This window comes from Giraffa tippelskirchi, chromosome 3 (genome assembly GCF_054371585.1).
Source record: "Giraffa tippelskirchi isolate mGirTip1 chromosome 3, T2T-mGirTip1v1.2.pri, whole genome shotgun sequence".
In the NCBI taxonomy this organism is placed as follows: Eukaryota; Metazoa; Chordata; class Mammalia; order Artiodactyla; family Giraffidae; genus Giraffa; species Giraffa tippelskirchi.
This window is the reverse complement of record NC_137277.1, coordinates 155,557,776-155,576,660: the sequence shown is the minus strand read 5'-3', so window position 1 is coordinate 155,576,660 and position 18,885 is coordinate 155,557,776. Positions and strand designations below refer to the sequence as shown.

Here is an 18,885-nt window from a genome sequence, read left to right as displayed (position 1 = left end):
TTAGTATACTTACAGAAACAATAGACAAATCTGGAGAATCTTCCTGTCTCTGGCACCATAATCTCTAAAACATTTTTGAAATTCTACTCAAGTCCATGTTGGGTATCAAAAGTAAATCTATAGATTAAGAAATGGCTTCTCAGCAAGAAGCAAGCATATGGACTACCTACATTGTCTTCTTTTTAAAGGTTGTGCATGCGTGCTAAGTTGCTTAAGTCGTGTCTGACTCTTTGAGTCGCTATGGACTATAGCCTGCTAGGCTCCTCTGTCCAGGGGATTCTCTAGGCAAGAATACTAGAGTGGATTGCCACGCCCTCATCCAGAAGATCTTCCCAACCCAGAGATCAAACCTGAATCTCTTTACGTCTCCTGGATTGGCAGGTAGATATCTTTACCACTAGCATCACCTTGGAAGCCCTCAATACAATAGATTTTTGTTCAAAACAAAGTTCATGAAATCTACCTGTATTTCTTAGGAAAAAATAAAAGTCTTTACAGGAATAACTTATAAATAAGAAAAGAGACTGTCTCACTCATTCTTAACTAAAAGAAAAAAAAGTGGTACAGTGCCTTAATCATGAGTAGAAAAGAAAAATATGAGGTTAGAAAATGTTCTCTTCTGGTGAAATTTAACAATATGTACTGAACATCTATTATGTCACAGGCATGGTTCTAGATGCTGAGGATATGTAAATACTAGCAAGACTCAGAGGGTGGCAGAGCATGAGATGGTTAAATAGCATCACCAACTCAATGGACATGAATTTGAGCAAAACCTGGGAGCTAGTGGAGGATAGAGGAGCCTGGCAAGCTATACTACATGGGGTCTCAAAAAGTCAGACAAGACTTAGCAACTGAACAACAACAGCAAGAATCAGCTTTTGGTCTTTAGAAGGTATTGAGAGAAACCAACGTGTCAACGTATATTTAAGCGATGATATGATAAATGCCTTAATAGAGATAAACAGGGATGCTATGGAAGTTCCTATGAAATAAAAAAGTCATGGGAGACTTCATAATGGCAAAATGTGCTTTCAATCTTCAAGGGCATTCATAGTGGTTAGTGGCATAATTCTAAGCACAAAATCAGCAATAATATGATGTAGGGGTAGAACAGAACTGGAAACATGCTGGAAAACATTAAGCCTGCTTCAGAATGCCAGAAACAGCAAGGGTCCAGATGATGAAGATCCTGTCAGGCTGTGTAGTACAAATTTTATCATTATGGTACCCCTTTGAGAAACTTTAAACTGATACTGAATGATAAAATGAGCCATAGGAAGGGTTATAGAAGATTATGATCAGAATCAGGAAAAGTGGATAGTTGGTCATAATGTGATAATCAATGAGAGGGCATATAGGAGTTTGAATTAAAGTAGTAGTAGTGGAATTGGAGATGGGGAAAGGATATAAGATATTTATTTTGAGACAAAGGTAAGTCACTCAGGGCCCCATAGGTCATGCAAAATTCCCACCCTCATGAAAGTTACATTTTAATGAGGTAATCATACAGTAACCAAACACCTAATTAAAATATTAAACTTAATATGACTAAATATTAATACATATTAAATTATTTAACCTCATATGTCACATATACAATATAAAATTTAAAATGAAAAGATAACAGGGCAAGAGGAAACCATTATTTTCCGTAAGGTGGTCAGAGAAACATCTCTGAGGAGGTGAGTTTGGAGCAGAGACTTAACTAACATGGAGGATGCTAGCTATTTAAAGACTCAGATAAGGATACTCCAGGAAAGAGGTAGTGCTTGAAGTACAGAGGCTTTGGGATGTGAATTAACTTTGTATATCTGAGGCTGACTTGAAGTAAGATGCAGGAAGAGTGCTATGAGAACTAAGCGGAGCCAGGTTGTGTAAGATCCTGCAGAATTTGGGTCAAGAGTTTGGATTTATTTCTAAGGGGGAGAAATGGGGAAATATTGATCAAAGGGTACAAACTTTCAGTTTTAAGACCAATAACATCTGGGGAATCCAAATATTGTATATTGTATACTTTAAAGATGCTAACAGAGTAGATCTTAAATGTTCCCACCATAAAAAATAAATGAATCCCTGGTGGCTCAGACAGTAAGGAATCTGCCTACAATGCAGGAGACCCAGGTTTGATTCCTGGGTTGGGAAGATCCCCTGAAGGAGGAAATGGAAACCCACTCCAGTATTCTTGCCTGGAGAATTTCATGGACAAGAGGAGCCTGGCAGGCTACAGTACATGGGGTCACAAAGAGTTGGATACAACTGAGTGACTAACACACAATTATATGGGGTGATGGAGGTAATAGTTAATGCTCTGGTGGTAATCATTTTGCAATATGTAAATGTATCAAATCACATTGAATACTTTAAATTTACATGTTAAATGTCAGTTATATTTCAAAAAAGCTGGAGAAAAAGTATGATGAGAAGCCTTTGCAGAATTTTGAGGAGGGTGGTAAGAACTTTTAAAATACTTTATGGCTGCTATGTGGCAGGTAGACCACAACAGGGAAAAGAAGGGAAACAGAGGCAAGTAGAAGACTACTGTAGTCATCATCTGAGAGGGGATGGCAGCTCTGATCACAGGGTGCTAATAGGATAAGTAGATTCCAGACACCAGAAACAACAGTAGCAAAAGAGACCTGCCATGATTTAAACTCTTTTGAAAAATAAGAATTAGAAGGATTTTCAATGTAGTATCTATGTACAAATATTTCAAATGGAAAGATACACCATGTTTTGGGTTGGAAGAATCAACTGTTAAAATGTTTATACTGTTAAAATGATTATACTATCCAAGGTAATCTACAGATTCAATGAAATCCCTGATTAGAATACCAATGCCATTTTTCACAGAACTAGAAAAAAAGAGTTTTAAAATTTGTTTGGAAACATATAAGACCCCAAACAATCAAAATAATCTTGAGAAAGAAGAACAGAGCTGGAGGAATCACACTTCCTGATTTCAGACTATACCATAAATTTATAGTAATCAAAACAGTATGATACTGGCAGAAAACAGACACAGATCAATGCAACAGAACAGAAAGCCCAGAAATAAACCCACACGATTAATCTATGACAAAGGAGGCAACAATACACAGTGGAGAAAAAAAAGTCTCTTCAATAAGTAGTGCTGGGATAACTGAACAGCTACAGGTAAAAAAAAGTGAAATTAGACTATTCTCCAAAACCAGATTAAAAAAAAAATAACCCAATGGATAAAAGACCTAAATGTAAGACCAGACACTATAAAACTACTAGAGGAAAACAGGCAGAACACTCTTTGATATAGACTGCAGCAATATATTTTTGGCTCTGTCTCCTAAACCTAAGAAAACAAAAGCAAAATCAAACAAAGGGGATTTAATTAAATTACATAATATAGTTACTCAGCTCTGCAATGAGAAAATTATATAAAAATTATACATCAGTATGTTCCTTCCCTACACAGATTCGTTGAAAAATTTCCCTGCTCTCATGTTTCATTCAAACAGTACTTCTGTAGTGTATATTTAAATGATCCACAGTTGGTAAATGTCTGCATATTATATTTGAGTGTGTATGTATATTATGTTACATTATCTTAAATTACTCTGCTTTTCAATTTCTCTTCCTTTTAAAACAAAGCTTCCTTTAGAATTCTTAGGCTTCAAAGGCAAGTTGTAAACAAAAAGGAATACATAAACCCCAAACAAAAAGGCTTACATGCTGCTTCCCAGTAGCAAGAACTTTCTAGTATCACAGTGGTCTGTCTTGGAAAAACGTCTTTTTGATTATTTTGGCCCTTTGCTCTTCATTCAAGATTGATTACTACCGGATCTTTCCTAGAGCTTGGCTCACAATGGTTTTAAATGAGTCAAGCTTTGGCGCCCCCTCACTAAAGTATTTGCTTTAGTGAATTCTAAATTTCTCTTACAGAGACTACAACTGTCTCAGAATCAAACTGCCTTCTGTAGTAATTACTGAGCACATGGTACAACTGGAATCTTTGACATTCATTAAAAAAAAAGAGTGTATGTATGGGAAGATGGGTGAGAAAAGAAAGAGTAAAAAGATTAATCATAAGAAATTAGCATGTTTAAGTAAATCACTATACTGCTCAGAAAGAAAGATCTGACAGAGACACTCAGAAGGGATCACTCAGAAGGGATCAGCCTGCAGGTTCAGCCAAGATGGATTTTTGCTTATCACTTTTCATTCTTCTTACATATCAAATTGTTGTTCTTGTAGGAAGAGCTATTTTTATTAGGGTATCTTCATTTTAAAATGTTCTCTGATGCCATGAGAACTTGGCTAAATTGCTACCAATTCTCAAAGCGAAAAGGAGTTTTAACATTCAAGGAAAATCAGTGATCATACACTTACTACAATGCAGTATGTACATGAAAACACAAGTGTTCCACAGTCACAGGAACCTGAAACTTTGTGATAGAATTATTAGCAGATAATTAGCTAAATATTAGCTAAATATTATACAAAACTAAATGATTTTTATACAGTACTATGACACCATATTCCAGTCACATAAAATAATCAGATGCATGGCTACCCTCCATATAAATGATAATATTTACCACTCTCCAAATAAACAGTACTGATAAAACAAGTGAAAAACATAATGTGAGGCCTATAATACTTGTAAGTTCATTCAAATATCAAAATTCTTTAAAAATTTTTGCAAAAGTGGATTTTTCCCTCAATATTATACTTTTATTTATTTTTCTTGAAAAGGACACCTTTTTCTTCAGTGCAAAATGAGTTTTTATTTGACTATCTCGATTCATGTCTTTTTATAATGCCTTTTAGAAACTTACCAGAACACAAATATTAATTTTGTTCTGCAAGTGAAGTGAAAGTCACTCAGTCGTGTCTGACTCTTTGCAACCCCATAGACTACAGAGTCCATGGAATTCTCCAGGCCAGAATACTAGAGTGGGTAGCTGTTCCTTTCTCCAGGGGATCTTCCCAACCCAGGGATCGAACCCAGGTCTCCCACATTGCCGGCAGATTCTTTACCAGCTGAGCCACAAGGGAAACCCTGTTCTACAAAGATGCTTCTTACATCTATAAATTAATCATTAGATACTTTAAGCAAGCAGTTATTGAAGAACACCAATAGCAGTATCAGACACTATGCTTTTTGAGTCATTATCTTTTTGGATACAACATTCATTTCTATAAGGAGGGCTTTTAAAAATATCTTATTTGTGTACTACCATAAGAATTAATTTTGATAAACTGATGTATCTACATTTACTATTTTAACATGATACTGAAATTATGATTCATAGTTTTATCTCTACATATGAATAGCATCTATTCTTGCCAGGGCTTGAAATATTTGATCCAACTGTTCAAATATATTAAGTCCATAGACAGATTTCCCTTTGGAGACTACTGGCAGTTTATCAAAATCTCTTTCTTTTTCCTTAGCACACAGGGGACTACATTTCCCAACCTCCCTTGCAGTTAAATGTGGCCACATGACCCAGCTTTAACCGATGATATGTGAGCAGGTGTCATTTGTCTACCTCTAGGTTTTGCTCATATACACTTCCACGTGCTCCTCTGTGGTATTTTCCCTTCTACCAGCTTAATGGAGACAATAACAAAGTAAAGCTATAAATAAAAGGAGTCTGGATGCTGGGCTGACTATGAAGAGGAAAGACATCCTCCCAACTCAAACACTCAGCCAGGATTGTTAAATGAACAATAAATAAAGTTGTAACACACTTTTGAATCTAGTTTTTTCTTTTGAAGCAATTAGCCAATCCTAACTAATGTACTCGGAGAAAAGTTGGAAGAAATATATAATAAGATTAGAAAAAAAAGGATGAGACTAATAGAAGTAACAGGGTTAAAAGAAACAAATTTCAGTAACCACCCCCTATCTGCTGCCTGCACAACAGATCCCAACAGCAGCTAGGACAGGCCATGGGTGCTGGAATGGGAGAAGGAAGAGTCAGCTCGAGTCAAGAACATTTCCTGCTGCTCCTCCTATATTACCTTCTTCACCGCCCTCTCTTTTTCTGGTATGGATGGAGCAAAGAGCCCAGCCATCAAGTTGGTCCTATTCTAATGCCTGCTTTGTGGCTAAGGTGGAGAAAAAATTTGCAACTATTTTCAGGGAATCTTAGGACAGTCTGATATTCGCCAAGGTCAAAGTGAAAGCACTGCCTTTCTTGAGATGGTAGAAGATAGAAGACTTTACATCTGGTCTGCTTCCTGTCTCCACAGCCCCTCTTCATTCTCCCTCAGCATCTCCTTAACTATTACCTCGCAGAATCACAGTGCCAGCTTCTTCCTTCCTTCTGACTATAAACATCCATTTTTTTTCTATCCATAACAAACAATCACACACACACAAAAGAAATGACAATTAAAAAACAACCACAATCATAAAACCTGTTGTGTAAATCTGCTACCTTGAGTTAGAGCTCATTTGTTTTTTACCTCTTTAACTCCTCATTTATGTACACTTATTCACTCTTTCAGTCATTATTTACTAATTATTTATTGTTGTTGTTAGCTATTAACAAAAATGTATTAAACATTAGTTTGTTTCAAATCTAATAACATGGTTCTGGAGGCACAAATATAATGAAGACCAAATGTTTGCCTTTGACGATTATACAGAACTGAGGAAAAAGACAGATGAAAATAATTACACAGCAAGATGAATTTTTTGTAGTCTAGATACAATTAAAGGGCTATGAAAGTGCTTCCTCTCTCAAAAGGCTCAATTAATACTACCTTTCAGGCTGGAGAAGAAAGCGTCATAGAAGGAATGACATTTGAATTGAAAAGACACAGGCTTTTACAAGTCAAACAAGGGGAAAATGAATATTTAGGTAGAAATAACAAAGGCAATAAGCAATATGAGACAAACATGGTGTACAAAGAGAAATAATTGAAGCTGAAGAAGCAACAAGTAGTCTGCCGTGGTTAGAATGAAGGAAAGAAAGGGAGCGACTGGAGGTTGTCCAAAAGGGGCTACTTAGAGTCCTATTTTGAAGAGTCTTACTGAGCTTGAAACTTTATATTACAGAAAACTTTTAAGAAGGGGAGAGAAATGATCTGATATATATGAAAAAGCTTCATGGTGGAAAATCGGATTATGTAAGAGTCAGGAAGATGGAAACTCATCAAAGGTTCAGATAAATGTTGCTGTTGTTCAATTGCTCAGTTGTGTCTTAACTCTTTGAGACCCCATGGACCGCAGCACACCAGGCTTCCCTGTCCTTCACTGTCTCCCAGAGTTTGCTCAAACTCATACCAATCAAGTCAGTGATGCCATCCAACCATCTCATCCTTTGTTGCCCTCTTCTCCTCCTGCCCTCAATCTTTCCCACTGGAGGCTCGTGCTAAAGGGGTTAGTGTTCAGCATTTGCAATATAAAGCACCTCAGTGACCAGTAAAGAATTTTCCCTCTCCTGCTTAAGCAAAAATTAGATTTCTTATTGGCTTTCATTCCTTCCCCAAATTGACTGAGAAAGGCTACTGCAATAAGTCTACAGAATTTTCTGAAGGCAACCATCTTTTAAGAATTCCTACAGTAAGCCTCCCTTATTAAGGAACTTGTAGTCATGGCCAAATGAAAGGACTAAATGTATAATAACCATTACTTTTATTCTAAGCATTAGAAAAAGTGCTCATCAGAACCAAAATTTTGTCTTTTCCTATCTCCATCTGGCCAAACTGTGAAAAGGCCAGACTTAATAACAGCATCCTTTGAACAAGAACTACAGCCTTTTTGCAGCAGGTGGTTCCCACCTCTGCCTACAGAATTGCAGCCCAAACAATCTGCTCAGAATTGCAGAGAATTCAGTAGAATGTGCTTATGACTCAGGCTGTTAAGTAGGAGGACTGTTACTGTTATTTTAACTCATGCCAGAGTTTGTGGGCAATTCTCCCTCTTTCTGTCTCGAGTTAACCAAGAGACATCCCTCTTCAAAACCTCACCCCTGGAACAGATTCTTACTGAGTTAGAGCCAAAAGGTTTGGGGTCTGGGTACGACTGCCAGCTGATAGTAGAGATTAGAAAAGGCTTTCATACAGGGAACATCTGATATTCTAACTTACCAACAAAATTTACTTTTAGAATGCTTAAATCTGCCTTTAAAATTATTTGCACAGAGTGCCATGGACCAGAGCTGAACGCTGATGAGATAGTAATCAGCACAAGTCAAAGGTACTTGTTTTCAGAAAGAATGGTGAAAATAGCCGGTCTTCTTTTGCTTTCCTTTAACTGTTGGGGTATTATGGTCCTACTGTTTGTCTTTCTCTTGCCAAGTGTTCTCAGCAGTGTAAATACTCATCAAGTGCTGCTTCTAAGGAATATTGTAAAAATGAAGCAAAAAAATCAGCCTATTTTACAGAATATTGTCTTAAAGGATAAACTTCACCCAACAACATTTCAGGAAAAGGTGTAAATCTATTCTGAAGATAGAGCAATATCAAGGAAATGTCAGGCTGTGGCAAATATTATTAAGTAGACAAAAGATGACATGGAATACAAAAATAAATATTTTCTGCTTTTAAAATCATTTTCTCATTTCCACTTAGCTAATTTGTCTCTGTTTTTCTGATGCTATAAATTAAGATTCAACATTATATATCAGTAGGATACAATATTGTCAAAATGCTATAAAAATATATATCAAAAAGAGGCAGGAAAGTTCCTCAGCATTCCAGAAGTGATGGGCAAACTGAAAGAATCCTAAAAAGGGCAACAACCATCGCTGGTGTTCAATAAAGATAATGTGTGTATTCCAAAGTAACCCTTGCATACCTCTCTAGTCCTTCAAAAAGTGAGCGTCCACCAAGACAGAGACACCAGTCCAGAGACAGCCCAGAATATCACAATGTCAGAATATCACATGACATTACATAGAGAGGATATGGAGATGACATCAGGGAGGTAGAAGATGTCAGCTGATATAGCACCTTGTTGGCCACAGTAGGAGTGTGGGTTTTCTTCTGACTATTAAAGACAGCCAATGGTGAATTATGAAAAAGAGAGTCATATCAATTGATTCATAAAAGATCAGACTATGTGAACAATAGATTATACAAGAGCAAGATTGAGCATAGGACAATGAGAAATGGTTAGATTCTGGACAGAGATGGGCTTGTTACTGTTACTATCTGTGATGAGGCTTAATTAGGTTAAATACTATGCCTCTAATAGGTAGTGGAGTCCAGAAATAATGCAACTGTCAGGGTTGTTTACTATACTCTAAATGTTTACATGGGGCTTTTGTGTCAAAAAGATGCTGATATTAAATGAAGTAGTAAGACTTAAATGTCAGAGAGATATATCAATCTTTATACTAAGAATTACATGTATTAAGTTTGAAACATTCAATTCTAAATTTTACAAAATAATCAATAATATTAGCACACGATTACAAAGATTTTGACATTTACAAAGCATTTTCACTCCCGTTATCCTATTCAGTGTTAAGATAGCATAGCAAAATAGAGATATCTAATAGTCGCCTTTACGGTATCACTGAAGGCCATTCTCGATAGCCTGTTTTTCTCTCTGGGTAGATATGGTGCCTTCCTTACTTTTCTCACATCAGTCCCCTCAACTTTCAAAAAACAATCCTAATATTATTGGTGGAATAAATGAAACTGCTATTTACGCATCAAACAGGTTATGTTTTCCCCATTCTTTTTCTGGCAGGCAGCTTAGCTTTGAAGTCTGAGACAGATGAATTTGAATCTAAGGTATGCAACCAATTCATGATCTTAGTAAGTTTCCCGAAATACATGGGTCTCAATTTCCCATCTGCAAAACTGCATTGTGCTTGTGACCTGCAAGCTGTACAGCAAATCTTACATGTATTTATATTTGCCCAGCAAAGGTTAGTTTATCTCTTCTTTCTCTCCCAACCCTCAGAGTAGTAATTTATTCCCTTCAGGAAACAGAACAGTGCAAGTGGGGTCTCTTTTCTCCACACCCTCTCCGGCATTTATTGTTTGTAGATTTTTTTGATGATGGTCATTCTGACCAGTGTGAGGTGATACCTCACTGTAGTTTTGATCTGCATTTCTCTAATAATTGGTGATGGTGAGCATCATTTCATGTGTTTGTTGGTCATCTATATGTCTTCGGAGAATGTCTATGTAGGTATTCTGCCCATTTTTTGATTGGATTGTTTATTTGACACAGTGGGGGAATAAGAGGGTGGGACAAATTGAGAGAGTTCCATTGAAATATATATATTACCATATGTAAAACAGATAGATAATGGGAAGTTGTTACATAAGACAGGGAGCTCAATCCAGTACTCTGTGACAACCTAGAAGGGTGGGATGGGGTCGGGGTGGGAAAGGGATTCAAAAGGGAGGGGATGGTTGATTTACATTGTTGTACAGCAGAAACCAACACAACATTGTAAAGCAATTATCTTCCAATTAAAAATAAAAAAGAAAATTAAAAAATTATGAAATATTCAATGTCTATAAATCTTACTGGTATATATTGATATTTCTTTTACCTTAAATGAACTGTAAAAGTAAATGTAGTGATAGAGAAAAATAAGAAAAAAAATCCTTTTTTAAAAGTTTCTATCATGATTTTTGAAGGGAATAGGAACAATTAATATGGGCCAAACAAGAGAGTTTTTCTTTTATGCATCTTTTAAATTTCAAAGGTAATATTTACCTTTGTAAATATCACCAAATATTGTATTTGGGAATAGTCAGTATTTCATCTATGGAGAAATAAAACAGATTGTAATTATTGCATTATGGCAAAAGCAGTAAAAAATATGAATACCATTACTTAGCAAGCTACTCAGAGCCAAAAAAAAAAAAAAGCCCATAACCAAAAGTTTTTCTAATAGGAAAAAAATGAAACAGAAACAGAATTGGCATGATATCACATATTAAGATATTTGGATCTCTTATAAAATTCAAGAGATGCTTTGAAAGCCACACTTAAGCCATTTTAGCATTAAATCTTCCAAATGCTGAAAGTTATTTAGAAATAAATAACAATACTGAGCACCAGATGACTGAAACATTAAAATGAGTCAACTGTATGACAGAATGAGTCAATCAGATCTTCATGTATTAACATGGATGAATCTCTAAATACAATGCTGGGTGAAGCAAGGTACAAATGAATATCTGCAGTATGACACCATTTATGCAAACTTTCAAAATGTAAACAATCCTACGGAATGTTATCTCATACATATGTCATTAAAGTTAGGAAGTCATTAAACCCAGGAAGGCTATATCATCTTCAGGGTTGTGACACATTTTAGGAAGAAAGGAAAAGTTTATTTCTTCAGAAAAGATTTCAACAAAGCTGAATGCTAGCATGTTTTCAAATTCATGGGGCTGATACTTGGGTATTTATCATAACATTTCCTCTGTGTGTGTGTGTGTGTGTGCTCAGTCACACAGTCATGTCTGGCTCTTTTGTGACTACACAGACTGTAACCCACCAGACTCCTCTGTCTATGGGATTCTTCAGGCAAGAATACTGGATTGGGTTGCCATTTCCTTCTCCAGGCGATCTTTTCCTACACAGGGATTGAACTCATGTCTCTTTGTGCCTACTGCATTGGCAGGCGGAGTCTTTATCCCCTGTACCACCTGGGAAGCCCCAATATTTCCTATTTTCACTCTGAAAATTTTGTAGATTTTCTTGATTAAAAATAAAATAATAAAGAAATAATGAAAGCAGTAAAGTTCATATTGCTATAGCCAATTTAAGATTGTATATTCAGTAGTTCCAACAGCAAGAAATTTAATGAAAATGCATTTTTCACCTCCTAGAGTAAGAAATCATTCATCTTTATTTTTTTGGTAATATTATTCTGCTTTTATCATAGGAATTGAGTCTAAAGAAAGATATGAAATCAAATAAAATATTCTTTCTGCTTGTACACTGAGCTAAAATATATACGTTCCTTCATATACTTACGGAACAATTGTAAAGTAATAAGTACAAACATCAAATAAATTTTGTCTGTCATGAGTTTTTTGGTAAATGCATTGTAATTTTTCTTCCTTAAATTCAGATAGAACCAACTCAAAACAAAGGAGAATCTGATGACTAGACATTTCTATCACAACCAGCCTCACAACAACAGCTGGGCTGATACTTTTCCCAGTAACTTGCTCCCAAACCCAAGTATACAACCTTGGGTGAATCTCTACAACTACTTGCTTCCTTTCTCTCTGCCTCATGCCCCAGTCTACAAAATGAGCATCCTTATAGCTACTCACAGGGCGGTTATAGGTATAGTTAATATGAGCTAAGTCACGTAGGACCACACCTGGCACATAGTAAGTGTTGAGAAAACACTATTGGTTTTGTTAACCACACCAAGAGAGACAGGCTTAATTCAATCCTCATTTCAGAGAAATATTTTTTCGTTCTTTTACTATGAAAGCATTTAAAACATTACAAAAGGTCATTCTAATAATCCTAAATCTATTAGCTATAAAAGGCATGTATATTTTCCCTTATTAAAATGAACTAAAATTTATTTAATAAAGATTTTTAAAAAAATACAGTTAATAAGTGTTTAGTTTTCACAATTATGTGTAACTCTTTTACTTTAGAGAGGCTAGGGTCTTACCTGTTCAAAGAAGTGGTAAAATGGTAAAGATCGTTATATTGTGTTCTCAAAGGGTTGATAATATGTTCTGGTTTCTTTCTGTAAAAAAAAAAAAAAAAAGAATTTAGGAAATTAATAATTTAATCTCTGATCCATGTGTTACAATTACATTATGCAGGTCAATATGAAATTCAACTCATGGCTTTACTCTTATACTGTGTAAACATGAGACTATGAGATGAATTTCATGATGGATCTTCATGGTTATACACTGAGCATTTACAAAAAACAAGGTCCTTTTCTGAGTGTTTCGAATAGAGAAGTAAAAATGCTAACCATTGCAGACTTTTTTTTTACTTTTTAGCTTCACTCCAGTGAAGCTTAATAAGTATTATATCCAAGAAAAAATAATTGTTTAAATTGTTTTCAGCTAATAAATAACAGGCAATTGTAATCTCTCCCAAGAGAATATATTCATCCTGGTAAATCATTAATTATGTCCAGTAAGCTTTAAAGGACTGGGCCTTTAGCCCAATCTGCATTGATTCTCTACAGCCAGGCTGGAAGGGAATTTTTTTTAATCAATTAATTACATTTTCTTTCTAGAGTACTAAACTTATTTTGACATTCAGGATACTAAAAGTCATCCTGGATTAGTAGTTTTGCTGAGAATTCCACTAAATGCAAGGGGCAGAACCAAGACCCATTTTTAAGTTGCGCTCTCTTACAATTGAATTGTCGTGCTGGAGATAACTCCTAAGAGTCCCTTGGACAGCAAAAAGATCAAATCAGGCAATCCTGAAGAGAATCAACCCTGAACATGCACTGGAAGGACTGATGCTGAAGCTCTAGTACTTTGGCCACCTGAGCAAAGAGCTGACTCATTGCAAAAGACCCTGATGTTGGGAAAAATTGAGGGCAGGAGGAGAAGGGGATGAAGAGGATGAGATAGACGGATAGCATCTCCAACTCAATGGACATGAGTTTGAAAAAAGTCTGGGAGATAACAAAGGACAGGGAAGTCTGGTGTGCTGCAGTCCACAGGGTCACAAAGAGTCGGACACAACTTAGTGACTAAATGAAAACCTATTTTAAAATAGGTGTCTAAAGCTATGCATCTCTGTGTGTCTTCACCAAGGCTCATGGGATTTCACACCTGGTAAAACAGACCCCATCACATTCTCAGGGAAGATGTTGCTCTAATAGTAAGGAGCCCTCAGAATCAAACCAATAACTATTAACTCTTCTTAAAGACCTAGAAGAAAGGGCAAACTTGGAAAGACATAGAACAGGGGGTTCAGTTCTTCTCTGTGATCCCTCAAAGAAAAATGTGTATATGGACATAAACAGACAGGGGTTTGATGCAAAAGTGACAAATACTGACCAGGTCAGGACCTGCATTAAGTGCTTTTACATATATAAGTCACTTAACCTGCCGGAATTCACATACAATGTACAGTAGCAAACAAATCTATTAATGCACATTAAAGACAGAAAGGCTTAACATTTGAAAAATGAAGAAAATTCTGCAAGAAGAAATACAGTAGAATTCTCCATTCCCTCAAATAATTTGATAGATATTTTAGGAAAAAAATATTCAACTACCCAGAACTCTGTACACAGCTATCCTTCTTTTTAGTCTTGCTCAGTGATCCTCAAATTTGGAATATATATATATATATATAGTATATAATACTACTATACAGTTCTATACACAATAAGACGCTATTATATAGAGTTCTATACACAATAACAAGACTAAAGAATTTTAAAGGGTAGTTTTGATCAAAAGCAAGTGAAACCTCATAGGTTGATCTCAGAACAAAATAAAAATGGTAAACCAGCTCTGGACCATGTTCAGAAAGAGTCTTTGGGTAATTAATCAATGAATACTAAATAAAGTATCATCCTTTATTTCTTCTTTAAATTCCTTCTTTTCCTTCAATTCTTTTTTAAACATAAAAGAACTATTTATTTATTTGGCTGCTTGCGGTCTTAGCTAAGGTATGTGGGATCTTTCATTGTGGTGCATGGATTCTCTAGTGGTGGGCGGGCTCCCCAGCTGAAGTGCACAGGCCTAGCTGTTCTACAGCATGCAGGATCCTAGTTCCCCAACCAGAGATCAAATCTGTGTCCCCTGCATTGCAAGACGGACTCTCAACCACTGGACCCCCAGGGAAGCCCTTCCTTAAATTCTTCAATGTGCATATTTTTTTCATTTCATCTTTATGATTCTCAAATCAATGTGCACACATGTATACATGTGCAAGTACACAATTATATATGCATGCATGTATATTTTACCCTAGTAAAAATAGGAATTCTATAGAACAGAGGTCAACTAACTATGGTCCACAGACCAGAGCCATCCTGATGCTGCATGTTTTTCCTAATATAGCGTTTTGGGAACACAACCATGTCCATTCATTTTCTTGTTGTCTACGGCTACATTCACGCTCCACTGCCAGAGCAGAGCAATTGTGACAGATTGTGTGGTCCTTTATATATTTATATATCATCCTAAATATTACTATCTGGCCCTCCACAGAAAATATTTGCTTACACCTGTTATCAAGGGACTTGTTTGTCATTTGAGTAACACTAAAAACAATATTAAAAAACAATCTCCTGGCTTTTAAAGTTTTTTCCGAAAATTAACTCAATAGTTATGTATGAATGAGAGAAATTCCAACCTTAAACACTTAAAAGCTAATTTCACTCCACAGGAATTGGAGAATTATTGGCCACAGCATGAGACGATTATTGGAAAGCTGAATGTACCCCGTATCCATTCATCATAAAAATAATGCCCCATTTACCCATCATCCATATTTTTGTGGAGTTCTTTGGTTTATTACAAAATTAAAATGACTATCTTTTTTCTAGGCTTTATTTTATGAGAAAAGACAAATGCCATTTGGGAATTATTTTTAAAAAGCAACTTATGGCCTATTCCATAAGGCATATAAACTTGAATAGCTGTTTTAAATTAACATAGTGCAATTAGAGGTGATCATTTTTATTCCATATCAAAAGGTTTAAATTAGCACAATTTTGTTAAGAATATTATTTTCCACAGTTTTAGTATTTGATGCAGTGGCTGAAACATCCCTAAAATAATCCTAGCAAATGCTTATATGGCATTTATTAACCTGCCAGACATTCAGACAATGTTTTAAACACTTCATATACATTAATTCACTTATTCTTCTCTATACCCTCTAAGTAGGCAACTCTTGTTCTCCCCATTTTATAGCTGAGAAAACTGAGGCCAAGAGAGTTTAAATGCCCTTCCCAGCATGATACAGCCAGAAAGTGGCCAAGCCTTTCAGCCTTGATAGACTCCAAGATGGTTTCAGGTCTTTAACTCTGGTTAAGGACAAGTTCAACCATAAAGGCTTTGTGGCTTCTATGAAAAGAGGTATTTAATCTATGGAAAATTGCAATTTACTGAAACTACTTAGCACATCTATTATTCAATATATTCAGCTTCTTGAACAAACTGAAATTTACTCAGTTGCTCCACTGACTGTATCAGGTTTGCTTATGCCACTTTCCAGAACCACTTAGAACTGGATTTGAACATCGAGAACCATGACTGACACCTGACAAAGTCAACTGGTTGACAACAAGATACAAGGGCTAGCCTACGTGTGGTAGAGAACAGGATGTGCACTGGCTTCACAAAGTAAGAAGAGTGTTATCACTGAAGGAGGAACCGAAGACAAACACTTGTTCAGCTATAAACAATTCAGCTTTTATCAGGTGGGTTATTAAGATAAATAGGATGTGCAGATAGTGCACTTAGGCTGCATATAATACATATTTAGCTGTGGTATATTTATATGCAAGGTATGTGACACCTATAGGGTTGAAATTAGAATGATAAATTGATGTAGATTTTCAGAATCTCATGGATAAAACATTGCCAAGGCGTGCTTTTCCCAACTGGTACAAGAACCCATGTTTCATTTAGCAATAAAATAATGATGAAATCTTTCCTGGATTGCTGGACCAGAGAATACTTTTCATTAACCTCTGAAATACATTCTAGCATTTTTTAAGTTTCATTTGGTTATTTTTCATGTTTTGACAGACTTTTGTCAGATAACCTAAACACTGAGATGCTTGAGATTGCTGGAATCCTGAAAAGCGTTTCTACAGGCTAAGCTTAACCTCATCAGCTAGTGTTAGCTCTCAAATAAACTAATATTAACATCGCTCTCCACCTCTATCAATATGCTTTATGAGATTTTGAACAGTTCATGTAATTCAGTGCACTTGTCCAGGATAACAAGATTTCAACTAAATGGCCAATACCGCTGGGAAAATATCCACAACCCAGCAGTCTTTAAACAGGAGAGTAGCTACCAACATAAACCACTTAGTTCAACATGCTACTCAACCATTTTTATCCCCTAAAGGTTTAGAAGCAGTTCATTATCACTGATTATCCATGAGTAACTGAAAGTCACAGTGAACCAAACTCACTGCTAGTTGAACGGATCAGAGAAAGGATCTTCTTTTTCTGCCAAAGTTCTTTTAGGAGAACATTATGTTTCTTGAGAAGGAAATGTGCTTAAAGATGTACACTTGAAAGAACTAAGGACAGTTAACATAAGTCCTATTCAAAACATACAGTCTCCAGTTGACCAGAGAATCTAGGTAAGATAGACAGAATTTTCCCTTTTAATCCCCAGACCTGCTATTTCAGGCTATTTCCAAGGACTAGCAGACTGCATTAAGGTGACTTAATAGAAATTAGCTAGTTTTGTCCAAAGACTGTCAAGATAATTCAAGGCAGTAAAAAGAGGATACAAATAGGTGAAGGATAAGGGATTGGATTAGTCAGAAAAGTCAGGCTTAAGTCACTGAGTCTTTAGAGAATGAAGGTTTACAAACTACTCATGCAAATCCTGATGTAGGCAGAGTAACTCTCCAGGCCACCTCACTCCATGGTGATGACCCAGCAAACTGTATATATTCTTCTTGTGGCTCAACTAACTCATGGCATCTGAGATTACTGCACCAGGAGAAGAAAACATCTGGAAGGTTGTGCATTGGCCCCTCAATGCTTCAACAAGGAAATGATACTCATCACTGCCTCTCACGGCAGCCTCCCAACTAAACCAACCACATGGGCTCTGGCTAAATGCAAGGGGTTAAGAAACATGAAAGTTAGATGGAGATTGGGTGAGCAGTACAATTCTCCATCAAAAGAGTAAAAAATGCATGATGAGATACCCAGTGGCTATTTTAGGGCCATCTTTAGATTCCTTCCTTGTTGAAAAAGGTTGACAAGAAATAATGCTCAGTGATACCAGCTAAAAACTTATTTTGCTAAATTAACAAATGCTGACTCTGATTGAATATATATTTGTTATATAAATATTCATCTTTTTAAATGTTTCCTTGACCCTGAATATAGAGAACCTTGGGCATCAAGAGGCTACCCATGTCAGTGTTTTCATTTATTGATGTGTTGCACTGTTGTTTTCTGCTCAGAAATCAGAATATATCTGAATAACGCTTCTTTGCTTGACAGAAAGTCATCTGTTTGTTTCTAATTTATACAAACATCAATCATTTTTAAAATGTTAGATTAAGTTAATGCAGATGCACAGGTTCATGTGGTGTAAAGAGAAGGGTCTGGGGACGGAAACAAGGAAACAAAGCTGCCCTGAAACTTATCATGCCAGATGTCACTTCATGATTTCACTCTCAGGTTCAAAATTCTTCTGTCAAAGTGATAAAATCTAAGTTTCTTGGCCTGGCCACAAGGACTTGCATACTGTGACTGTACTTTTTCAAGTTTATCTCAGATTTTCTACCACTACAAGCCCTCACATCTTCTTAGACTAGTTACTCTGTAGACCTAATAAATGCCCTTTTCATTCAAGCTTCATATTTTTCTTCTTTCTTCTGTGAAGTCTTCTTCTTGCCTCCCTGTCTCTCCCTCTCCCCCTTCCCGTACTTCCTCTATGTCGGGCAATGCCTTGTTGAACTGAAGCTCTCTTCTCTAAGAACACTCCTTAGTCACCTCCAAGAATGTCTCTGTCCACTGGTTCCTGGTTCTTGTTTTTATCACTTATTTGGCATTCATATGAACTACCCCAGGTGGTACTAGTGGTAAAGAATTTGCCTCCCAATGCAGGAGACATAAGAGACTTGAGTTTGATCCCTGGGTTGGGAAGATCCCCTGGAGGAGGGTATGGCAACCCACTACAGTATTCTTGCCTGGAGAATCCCATGGATAGTGAGCCTAGTGGGCTACAGTCCACAGGGTTGCACAGAGATG

General features: G+C 36.3%; 1 protein-coding gene across 29 annotated transcripts in view; it reads right to left on the bottom strand.

Annotated features, from left to right (window-relative positions):
- Positions 1-18,885, bottom strand: part of MAP2 (microtubule associated protein 2) — a 294,336-nt gene that overhangs the window by 86,980 nt on the left and 188,471 nt on the right. For 27 of the 29 annotated variants that reach the window (XM_081582662.1, XM_081582653.1, XM_081582659.1 and 24 more), the window contains one exon: positions 12,609-12,686. The gene's annotated coding sequence lies outside the window, so the exon portion shown is untranslated. Of the gene's footprint in view, positions 1-10,675; positions 10,725-12,608; positions 12,687-18,885 lie in introns of all 29 variants that reach the window. The other 2 variants (XM_081582673.1, XM_081582681.1) reach the window with 1 other exon arrangement.